Source organism: Mya arenaria, chromosome 15, assembly GCF_026914265.1.
Source record: "Mya arenaria isolate MELC-2E11 chromosome 15, ASM2691426v1".
In the NCBI taxonomy this organism is placed as follows: Eukaryota; Metazoa; Mollusca; class Bivalvia; order Myida; family Myidae; genus Mya; species Mya arenaria.
Window position 1 is genome coordinate 4,733,421 of NC_069136.1, and position 10,246 is coordinate 4,743,666.

The window sequence follows — 10,246 nt, forward strand, 5'->3', positions numbered from 1 at the left end:
CAATCGAAAAAAAAACTTGTATGGAAAGGGACGCAACTACAAAACTATAATAACAATTGAATGACTATTTTGTAACAATTAACAAATATATTTGTTTTTTTTATAATATCTGTTTCGGTTAATATAATTATTTTGGGAATAATTAAAATATTGGATCGGTTATGATATTTCATAATTTTCCTGATAGTAAGGGTGTCCGCATACGGAGCTGGACCTGCAAGTAGTTTAACAATGGGCACAGATTACCCGTTTGCAAGGCGACAGGGGCTATGACTGGAATCAAGAGTGATTATGTCCAACTATTTAGGTATCCAGCTGACTGGTCTTAATTGAGAAGGGTGACACTATTGTAAACAAACACTTTACTTTATATTTAGCAAATTTCCATCAAGGACGACACACAAACATTCAAGCTCAAGTAAATGTGTTCATCACAGTTAGCAAATGTTAGTGGAAGTAAAGTTGAATGATGCTCCTATAACATAAAGAATGTACATAGAAAACAACAACAGCAACATCATCAACAACAACAACATCAAAAGCAACATTAACAACATCAAAAACAAAAACTAAAAAAACAGGAATAACACCAATATCAAAAGCAACAATAACAAAACTAACAACATCATTTACATTAACTACACCATAAATAACCATTGAGGTTTAGTATCATTTTTGGGGTTTAAACAGTATTTATTTCAAAATAACATTATATTGATATACACATTTGTAGCATATACAATATTAAATGGTTGTCGAAGATAGTGATACATGGAAGGTATACAAATGAAATATGCACAAAACAAAATAATTTGACAGAACTGAGAAGGAAGCTATGGTAGATTATACTATGCCTCGCTTCTGTCACTCTTTCAAGCTGCTTGAAATGGTGTAAATGTTGTTATTGATTGTATATTGATGCAATCGTTAAAAATTGATGGATAATGTGGAAGATGAGACGTCAAAAATGCGCATAGGGTATGGAAGAGAGTAGTGTAAAGAGCAGGAAGAGTGGGGGGCATGGATAGGTCAGGTCAGTTGTAGAGTCGAGGTTGTTCTTATTTATCATCAGGAGATTAAAAACGTTTAGTGTGGCGAATGAAGTGTTGAACGTGATTAAATATCATTGTTTGTCTGGTCCGTGGCGTTTTTGGATCCAAACAATAGAGATTGAAGTGATATAGGCCTTATAGCAGGCAATTGGTCGAATAGGTGATGCCTTTGTGCATGATATAAGGGACAGGTGAAAAAGAAATGGTAGGTGTCCTCAATTTCACCACATTGGCAATTCGGGCTATTGATAATGTTTTTAGAGAACAAATGTTCATTTAGATTACTACAATGCATCCGCAACCTTGCATGTGTGACACACAATTTGCGTTCACCCTCATAGTAGAATTGAGGAACTGTTTGTTTATTCTTGTTAAGATTTAACTTAAAAGAGGGCAAGGATGTAGAGGAACGAACTGTGTCCGGAAGTGCATTCCAGGACGATATTGTAGTTGATAGAAATGAATTTGATAACAGTTGAGTTTTACAAGTAATATCACGAAGGTTAAAAGAATTCCGAAGATTGTAGGAGGTTGTATCACCAACTCGGGACGGAATAAGTGTGAGTTTATGTTTCCTTCTTCTCTTCTTCAGAGGTTCAAGTCCTGTTTCAATATAAAGATAAGAAATGGAAACGAGTCGTGTTGCCCCGGATATGATTCGCGCTGCCTCATGCTGAACCTTCTCTATATCTTCTGCATCAGCTTGCGTAAGATTGTCCCAAACAACATCGGCATATTCTAAGAGTGGCCGAATAAATGTTTTATATAGTACTTCTAGCGATTTGCGATCAAGGACATATTTAAATGATCGGATGAGGTAGATACGTTGCCAGGCCTTGGTTTTGACGGGCAGCTATTGGATAGTGTGACGCCAAGATGTTTTTTCCGGTTGTGTTTAATGGCGGACGCTTCATAACAATGCCTTAGGAAATTATGACTTTTTGATGATGTTCTAGTTCGTTTGGGAGGATATGAGATTATCTGTGAGTTGTAGTATACCTATGCGTTTGAAAAGTCACTATTGAAATGATTTAGAAATAATTTAGAAACTTTAAACCTCGTAACGACCGTATATCTACATGTACCTATATACCTGTATACTTGTGTATTGACTTTTATAAACAGGTCAAAAACTAGGACTTATTAGGTGAAGTTATGCTCGAAATTTTATTGAGTATTCTGTGGATAATTAAAAGCGTGAACCTGAATAATATTGAAGCATACAGTATGCTTAGCAATTTTCCGCTTTGATTGAAATGAGTATATCCACGTCTACGCCAATAAATGCCAATAAGTCCACCAAGAGGGATTTTTCTGTCCTATCATCGCCCGAAGAGTTTTTAGAACTTAAGAAAAATCGTATTTGTAGTGACACGAGTGATTCCAGTGACAAGTATAATTATACGATTGACGACATGACCGATACTATGGCTGGGGCTGGGGCGCAACTAGACCCTTCTATCACTGCAATGATAACAAAGGCAGTGCAGGATTCACTCCTTTCTAGTATTGAGCCCATGGTGAATTCAATCGTTTCCGGTGTTATGTCTGGCCTGAACACTAAGATTAATCAGCTTGTTGATGAAAACACAAAATTGAAACAGCGCATCAGTAACCTGGAAAGCAAAGCTGATGCTAGTGAACAATATAGCAGACGAAACAATCTTCGCATATCGGGCCTTCGCGAGGAAATGGGCGAAAGTACAGACCAAATAGTTATGGCACTTTGTCGGGATATTGGGGCCGATATCACCATTGAAGAGATTGATCGATCTCACAGAGCTGGTAGGGTTGTCCATGATGCCCCTCCTCGTTCCATCTTGGTTAAGTTTGCGACCTACCGCGCCAGGCAGAAATTCTACCTGCGAAAAACAAAGCTTAAAGAAGCTGGCCACAAACGCGTATTCGTAAACGAAGACCTGACGAGGCCACGCTCAAATCTTCTCTTTCACGCTCGTAGTTTGGTAAAGGCCGGTCGCATTGAAGGGGCATGGTCGTCTGATGGCACAGTACTAGTTCGTGTAAAACAGAACAGTTCTTTCATCACTAAACGGATTGACTGCATAGACGATCTATCCCAGTACAAGTCATATGCTGACATTGCTAAGTCGCCAGCACCTGTGTGACTTAACTTTTCATCTGAAGTATAGTTGCAGTATACCTGTATTAGTTTGACCTACCTATTCAATCTACCTTATTATTCTCACCTGTTTGTACATGACTGTACAGTATTTATGTATACAATATAAAAGGTTAATGTTTAGATGTTGCGCGTACTAAAACGACCATATAATTGAATGCCAACATAACAATTTGTAGCGATTTTGACTGATAGGCTAAATTATGTTATTGTTTCTGAAAAGTCACCTTTATATATTAATGCAATAAGGTAGTCAATATTTGTTTTCTTATTATTTTTCTTCTGTTCCAATCAAGTTTTGTCTTTAGTTACAAAGTCTATTTAATGTTGTTTTTCACTTTGTGCTATTGACCTAGTTATCAATATTGGATATTCGTCTCTTAAAAATATGTAAGTGGTCAAAACCAATTCACTAAATTAAAAGGAGATTATTTTAAAGTTTAAACGACAACACATTAACCTATCGTTATAAGTATAAACATGTGTTAATGTATCGAACAGTGATTATCTTCAAAATTGTACTACCAGCATTGATCACATGAATTGCTTATTATGTCCCTTACTTTTAAATTTTGTTTTGATAATAAAAAGGTATTTGGCATTTCGGGAAAAATCTAATAACTATTTGGCAATTATTTCTTATGACTATATAGATGGAATTCAATTGTTTGATTTATTTTAATTATATATGTTATACTTTGAATGTTTAACCAACTTACGGCTGTTAAACCTTCATAATTACATGGACGTTTTATTTTCCTTTTTTTAAAATCTAATAGCATTACTGTAGCAGTTTTAATCATGGAGAATAGTTTTGCTTGTTATTCCAATACTCGGTCAATCAATATACCTTTAATATTTAATTTAGTAAAGGTATTTCTAACGTTGACTAATAATTAGTAATAGCTATTTGACTAAGTATTACTGTAATACAATGTGTTATGTATATACTCACATCGATATTTTATTTCTACCACTATTTAGATTTATTTGCTTGAATACATATTATTCATCTTACTAAATCTACCAGTGCAACCTAATACGTGTTTTCCAATTGAAACACCTTCCCTTTCGTTTTGTTAAGGTGTTTCAGCATACGGACACAATAGCTATTTAAGATAGATAATCTATTATCCTTACCTTAGTTCTAAAAAGCTCAAACTAGATATTCATTCGTTAAGATAAGCATTATGACTGGAGTGCTAATACTAAAATCTTAAGATTTTGATTGTTAATTACTGCAAAATATGCATATGGTTTGAAATTAAATCACTTATACAACTAATACATTTTACATTTTGACCAAACTATGTATTACCTGTTCTTATACAATGTATGCAATATATGTTCATTTTTTAACCATGGTCCAATGAAGAAACTACTTACCTACGTTAAATAGCTTCGATATACTTAGTTGTGCTATAATTTTTCTTAGATGAACAAATAATTACATGTTTAAAATATCTTTCTTGGTATAGCTACTGCACTTACAATTATACAGTCTACATTTTCAAAGAGACTCTTATGTGTCCAATAGTACTGTCATCATCAGTTAAATAATATTATTTTTGTTTTGACTTAAACCAATAAGTATTTCCTTAATGGTACTACGCATGATATATCTTATATCCTCCTAAAACTATCAACATATGGTTACATTTACCTATCTTTTTTGTCCCCTTTTCAAGTTCTTTCTTTCTGTCTATGGTGGTTGGTATCTGGATGATTCACGTCCTCGTGTCACTGTTTGGCCTAAACATAGAAGTAGCTGTATGACACTGATTATGTTATTGTATGTTTTATTGGTTGGTTAATCTCATGAAAGCCCACATGAACGTGTACGCGCTTCAAAAATATAAGTACATCGGCCATTTCAAATGTTTTGTTTATTTGGTGTTTTTACTTGGCTTATTAAACGATACAGGTGGCATTTATGCTTTGTGCCTTAATTTTAAGGTCACATCAAATTTAGGCTTGCTAGCACGTCAGCACCACGATATAAAACTGAATCATTGTTCGGCATTACGTCACGCAGCACGTGTAGCTTTCCAATCTAATTCTGAATTTACAAGTCACTGCTTAAGTGTATTGTTTTCCACTGTACTATTCACTTGGTTATCTATATTTCTTTTATTGTCTGGTGATGTTCACCCAAACCCAGGTCCTACTTCAAGTCAAGACTCATCTGTCAGTAATTCTCATTTTGACTTTTCAAATAACTTGTCAAACTTCTTGTCTTGTCCTAATTACCTTTCGCTTGTTCATTATAATGTCCAGAGTTTACTACCAAAATTAGATATATTGACATCTGAACTTCGCTCTTTCGATATTCTTACTTTTTCCGAAACTTGGTTAGGGGATGCAACTTTAGATGGTCAAATTCTTATTCCTGGATTTTCTAATCCAATTCGTCGTGATCGCAGCGATAATTGTTATGGTGGAGTTGCTGCTTACGTTAAAGAAAGTATAAGCTTTAAACGACGAAGTGATTTGGAATTAAATTATCTTGAATGTCTGTGGCTTGATCTAAAATTTCACACCAATAAACGAGTATTAGTTGGTGTTTTCTATCGTCCACCTAATTCTGATAATAATTACTATAACCTCATTGAAGATTCTATTGGTCTAGCAAGAGAAAGTGGTGTTGATGATGTTATAATTACAGGTGATTTTAACCTCAACACCCTAGTTGAAAAATCAGGGAGGAAAATACTGTCTTTATCGCAACAGTTTGCCATCGAACAATGTATCAAAGATCCAACTCACTTCACAGAAAATACTTCGTCGATTATCGATCTTTTATTTGTTTCGAATTCCAACGACTTATTCCATAGCGGCGTTGGTGAGCCATTTCTTGAGCAAAACACTCGATTCCACTGTCCTATTTTTGGTATATTTAAATTCCAAAAACCAATCAAAAAGACTATTCGTCGTCGTATATGGAAATATGACAATGGGAATTATATTCAACTTTGTCAAAGGCTTTCAGATACTGATTGGTCATTAGTTCGTAGTCCAAGCATTGATTGTTTCACATCTTCTCTTACTAAGACTGTTGTTGATCATGCGCAGGAGTGTATTCCTAATAAAGAAATATATATCCATCCCTTTGAACCTCCCTGGATAAATGCAGATATTAAACTAAAAATACGACAGCGGAAACGCGCTTATAAAAGGGTCAAACTCACTAATAATCCAATGCACTGGGCCAGATTTCGTGGCTTGAGAAATGAAGTCGTCTCTCTAATCCGGAGCTCAAAATTGAAATATTTTGATTCACTTGCTTCGAAACTTAAATCTGATCAACTCACTTCCAAAGATTGGTGGAAGACCCTTAAATCATTTATCTCTCCGCAGACATCACGGGAAATCCCCCCGCTAATTAACCCGCTTAATGACGAGTGTGTTGCAGACAATAAAGGCAAGGCTGACATTCTAAATGATTATTTCGTTCTTCAGACTTATGTTGACGACTCATCACATGTATTACCTCGGGTTGATTTAGCTTTCAATGATAGAAAACTTGATTTAATTGTTATCATGCCTTCAGAGGTAAAAGATGTTCTGCGTAGTCTATCAATTGGAAAAGCATCTGGACCCGATGGCATTGATAATCGTGTTTTGCGAGAAGCTTGTACAGCACTTAGTCAACCTTTATGTGATTTATTTAACGCTTCGCTCTGTTCTTGTATTGTTCCTACAAATTGGAAATGTTCAAATGTTTGTGCTGTGTTCAAAAAGGGAGATCCTTCGGACCCTTCTAATTATCGACCAATATCTCTTTCAAATACAATGGAGAAGGTTTTCGAAAGAGTTGTATTTAAACATGTATTTAACTTCCTTCGAGACACACATTTCTTTACCCGATATCAATCTGGTTTCCTGCCAGGGGATTCTACCGTAAACCAACTTACCTACTTATATAATAGCTTTTGTCAAGCTCTCGACTCTGGTCTCGAAATAAAAGTTGTTTTCTTTGATATAAGTAAAGCATTTGATAAAGTTTGGCATCGTGGTCTTCTCTTTAAACTCGAAAGAGCTGGCGTGTGTGGTAGTTTATTGTCTTGGTTCGCCAACTACTTAGAAAACAGACGACAACGCGTTGTTATTCCTGGAGCATCATCTGACTTAAAATCAATTAAAGCAGGTGTTCCACAAGGATCAATTCTGGGCCCTCTTTTATTCCTTGTTTATATTAATGATATAGTTAGCGAAATTGATTCGTCTATTAACCTTTTTGCTGACGATACTAGTCTATTTGTTATAGTGGATTCCCCACAGACGGGGGCTGTTCAATTACAGAGAGATATTGATAAAATAAGTCTTTGGGCTGAAAAGTGGCTGGTCAAGTTTAATCCAAACAAATCAGAATCAATGGTTATTTCTCGAAAGAGGAACAAACCAATACATCCCTCTCTGTACATGTTTGATATCGCTATCCCTGTAGTGGAATCACACAAGCACCTTGGTATTTTCTTTTCTGATGGAGGAAATTGGCATTCTCATATTAACTATATTATTGAAAAGGCTTGGTCTAGAGTCAATATCATGAAACGACTCCGTTATCAACTTGATAGGAGGTCTCTTGAGGTCACCTATCTATCATTCATACGGCCAATCTTGGAATACGCTGATGTTGTTTGGAGTAATTGTACTCAATATGACAAGGATGAACTTGATAAAATTCAAACTGAGTGTGCACGTATTGTTACTGGTTGTACTCGACTTGTTTCCCTGCGACTTCTTAAGATCGAATCTGGTTGGGAGGATTTAAGTTCTCGGCGAGAAAAACACAAGCTTCTTCTTTTTTTCAAAATGAAAAATGGTCTTGCACCAGATTACCTTTCTGACCTCGTTCCACAAACAGTAGGCCAAGCCTCGTCAAGATTGTTAAGAAACTCATCACACATATCTAGCATTCGTACACATACTTCACTTTATATGAATTCTTTCCTACCTTATACTATATCTGCATGGAATAATCTCCCAGGCGAAGTAAAATTGATTGACAGTGTTTCTGGATTTTAAACTTATCTGAAGTCGGATGTCCCAAAAACGAATGATCTTTTTTATTATGGTAAGCGCCGATTACAAGTCTTGCATACACGTCTTCGCAATGAATGCAGCTCACTGAATCATCACCTGTTTGTTAGAAATATCGTGCCGTCTCCCCTCTGCTCGTGTGGAATTCAGGAAACATATACAGATCAAAGGCAAATAATGCTGTCTTCTGTAGAAGAGCTGACTGAAGTAACTCTTCATAATCTGCTTTATGGTGATGAAACTCTTTCAGAAGATCAAAATAAGATAGTGTTTGATGCTGTTCATCTGTTTATTCAATTGTCCAAACGATTTGACTAGTTATCCAACATTTGTATCGAATTCAGACTAAATTTGTAATGTCATTCATAGTACTAAGCTAAGTAGATTGCTTGACACTTGAAGTGTATTACCTAAACCAACCACCTAACCTTTCCTTCTTCAACTCTATATTTCTCCGTTTGAATTCAATTAACGATATGGTGTGATACTAGTAATTAAGTAACCATGTTATCATATGTCCCAGATATAGTTCAACATTCTATTACTTTATATTCATCGTTATGATTTTCATTTTGTCATCTATATAGAGTTTATATAATGTCCGTCACTTAAAAAAGCACTCTACAAATTGTTTGGAGAAGAACATTATAAGATTTATTTATCTTTCGTTCTCATCCGTTTCATAATATTTGTACTTGTATTTGATTTACATTGTATTTGACATGTATTGATGAATAAAATATGTTTAAACTAAGATGTTTATGGGAAGTAACTTCCACTATTTGAACATTGTCCATAAAGATTGGTGGATGTGCCTGTCTGTTTGTTTTTCGAGAGATAAGAAGTGATTCAGTTTACGCCAGGTTGAATGATACAAGCCACATTTCTGCCCACATATGGATCTTTTCCATGTCATCATTTAATTGCTGAGCAGCAGACAAAGGGTCATCGACAATGATATACATGGTAGTATCATCTGCAAAAAGACGTATGGGTGAATTTATTTCACGAACGATATCATTAATGTAGACAAGGAAGAGTAAGGGACCAAGAATTGAACCTTGCGGAACTCCGGTAGATATTGAAACCGTATCAGACATAGTACCAGACATGACAACGCACTGTTTTCTATTACTGAGATAATCAGTAAGCCATAATAATAGAGGACAAGAAATACCACTTTCTCTAAGTTTGAAAAATGAGGGCTTCATGCCATACGCAATCAAAGGCTTTTGAGATGTCACAGAATAGTGCTCGTACTTCTTTACCCTCATCTAAAGCGAGGCAGAATGAGTGATAAATAGATACAAGCTGATTAACAGTGGAATCCTTAGGAACAAAACCTGACTGAAATGGTGAAAGAAAGTCGCTTTGACGGAAGAAATTGAACATGTATTTATGCAAAATTCTTTCTAGAACCTTACTTATAACACTCAAAAGGGATATTGGACGGTAATTACAGACGTCTTGGGGATCTGACTTCTTAAAATCGCGCATACATGAGCCAGTTTCCTCTGGCTAGGTACCTTACCAGAACGAAGAGAGTAGTTAAAAAGGTCTCGAAGGAGCTGTGAGATTTCGGTTGCTATCTCCATTAGAACATAACTGTTTATAGAGTCCGGTTCTGTTGCTTTACCAGTCTTAAGAACCTTTATTGAGTCAAGAACGTCTTGATTGGAAATATCGAAATCCTGCATGGACAGAGCATCAGAGACAGTGGGAAGAGGTGTGTAAGGTATAGTAAGAAGGGTCTGTGATTGGAAAAAGTTGTTCAGAAGATTTGCCTTGTCAATGTTTGATTCGTAGACGGTGCCGTTGTGGATGAGAGGGGGAATGTGCTGTGATGTCGACGTAGGACTCGTAATTTTTTAAAGGTTTTCCAAAAGTCTGTTGAGGAGAGGGTATTATCTCGTAGTAACGTAGCAAGTTTTTCATAATGTGTTTGCTTGGCAGTTCTTATAATATGGTTGGCATTATTGCGTATCATCCTATAAGCTCGCCAGTTGTGTTT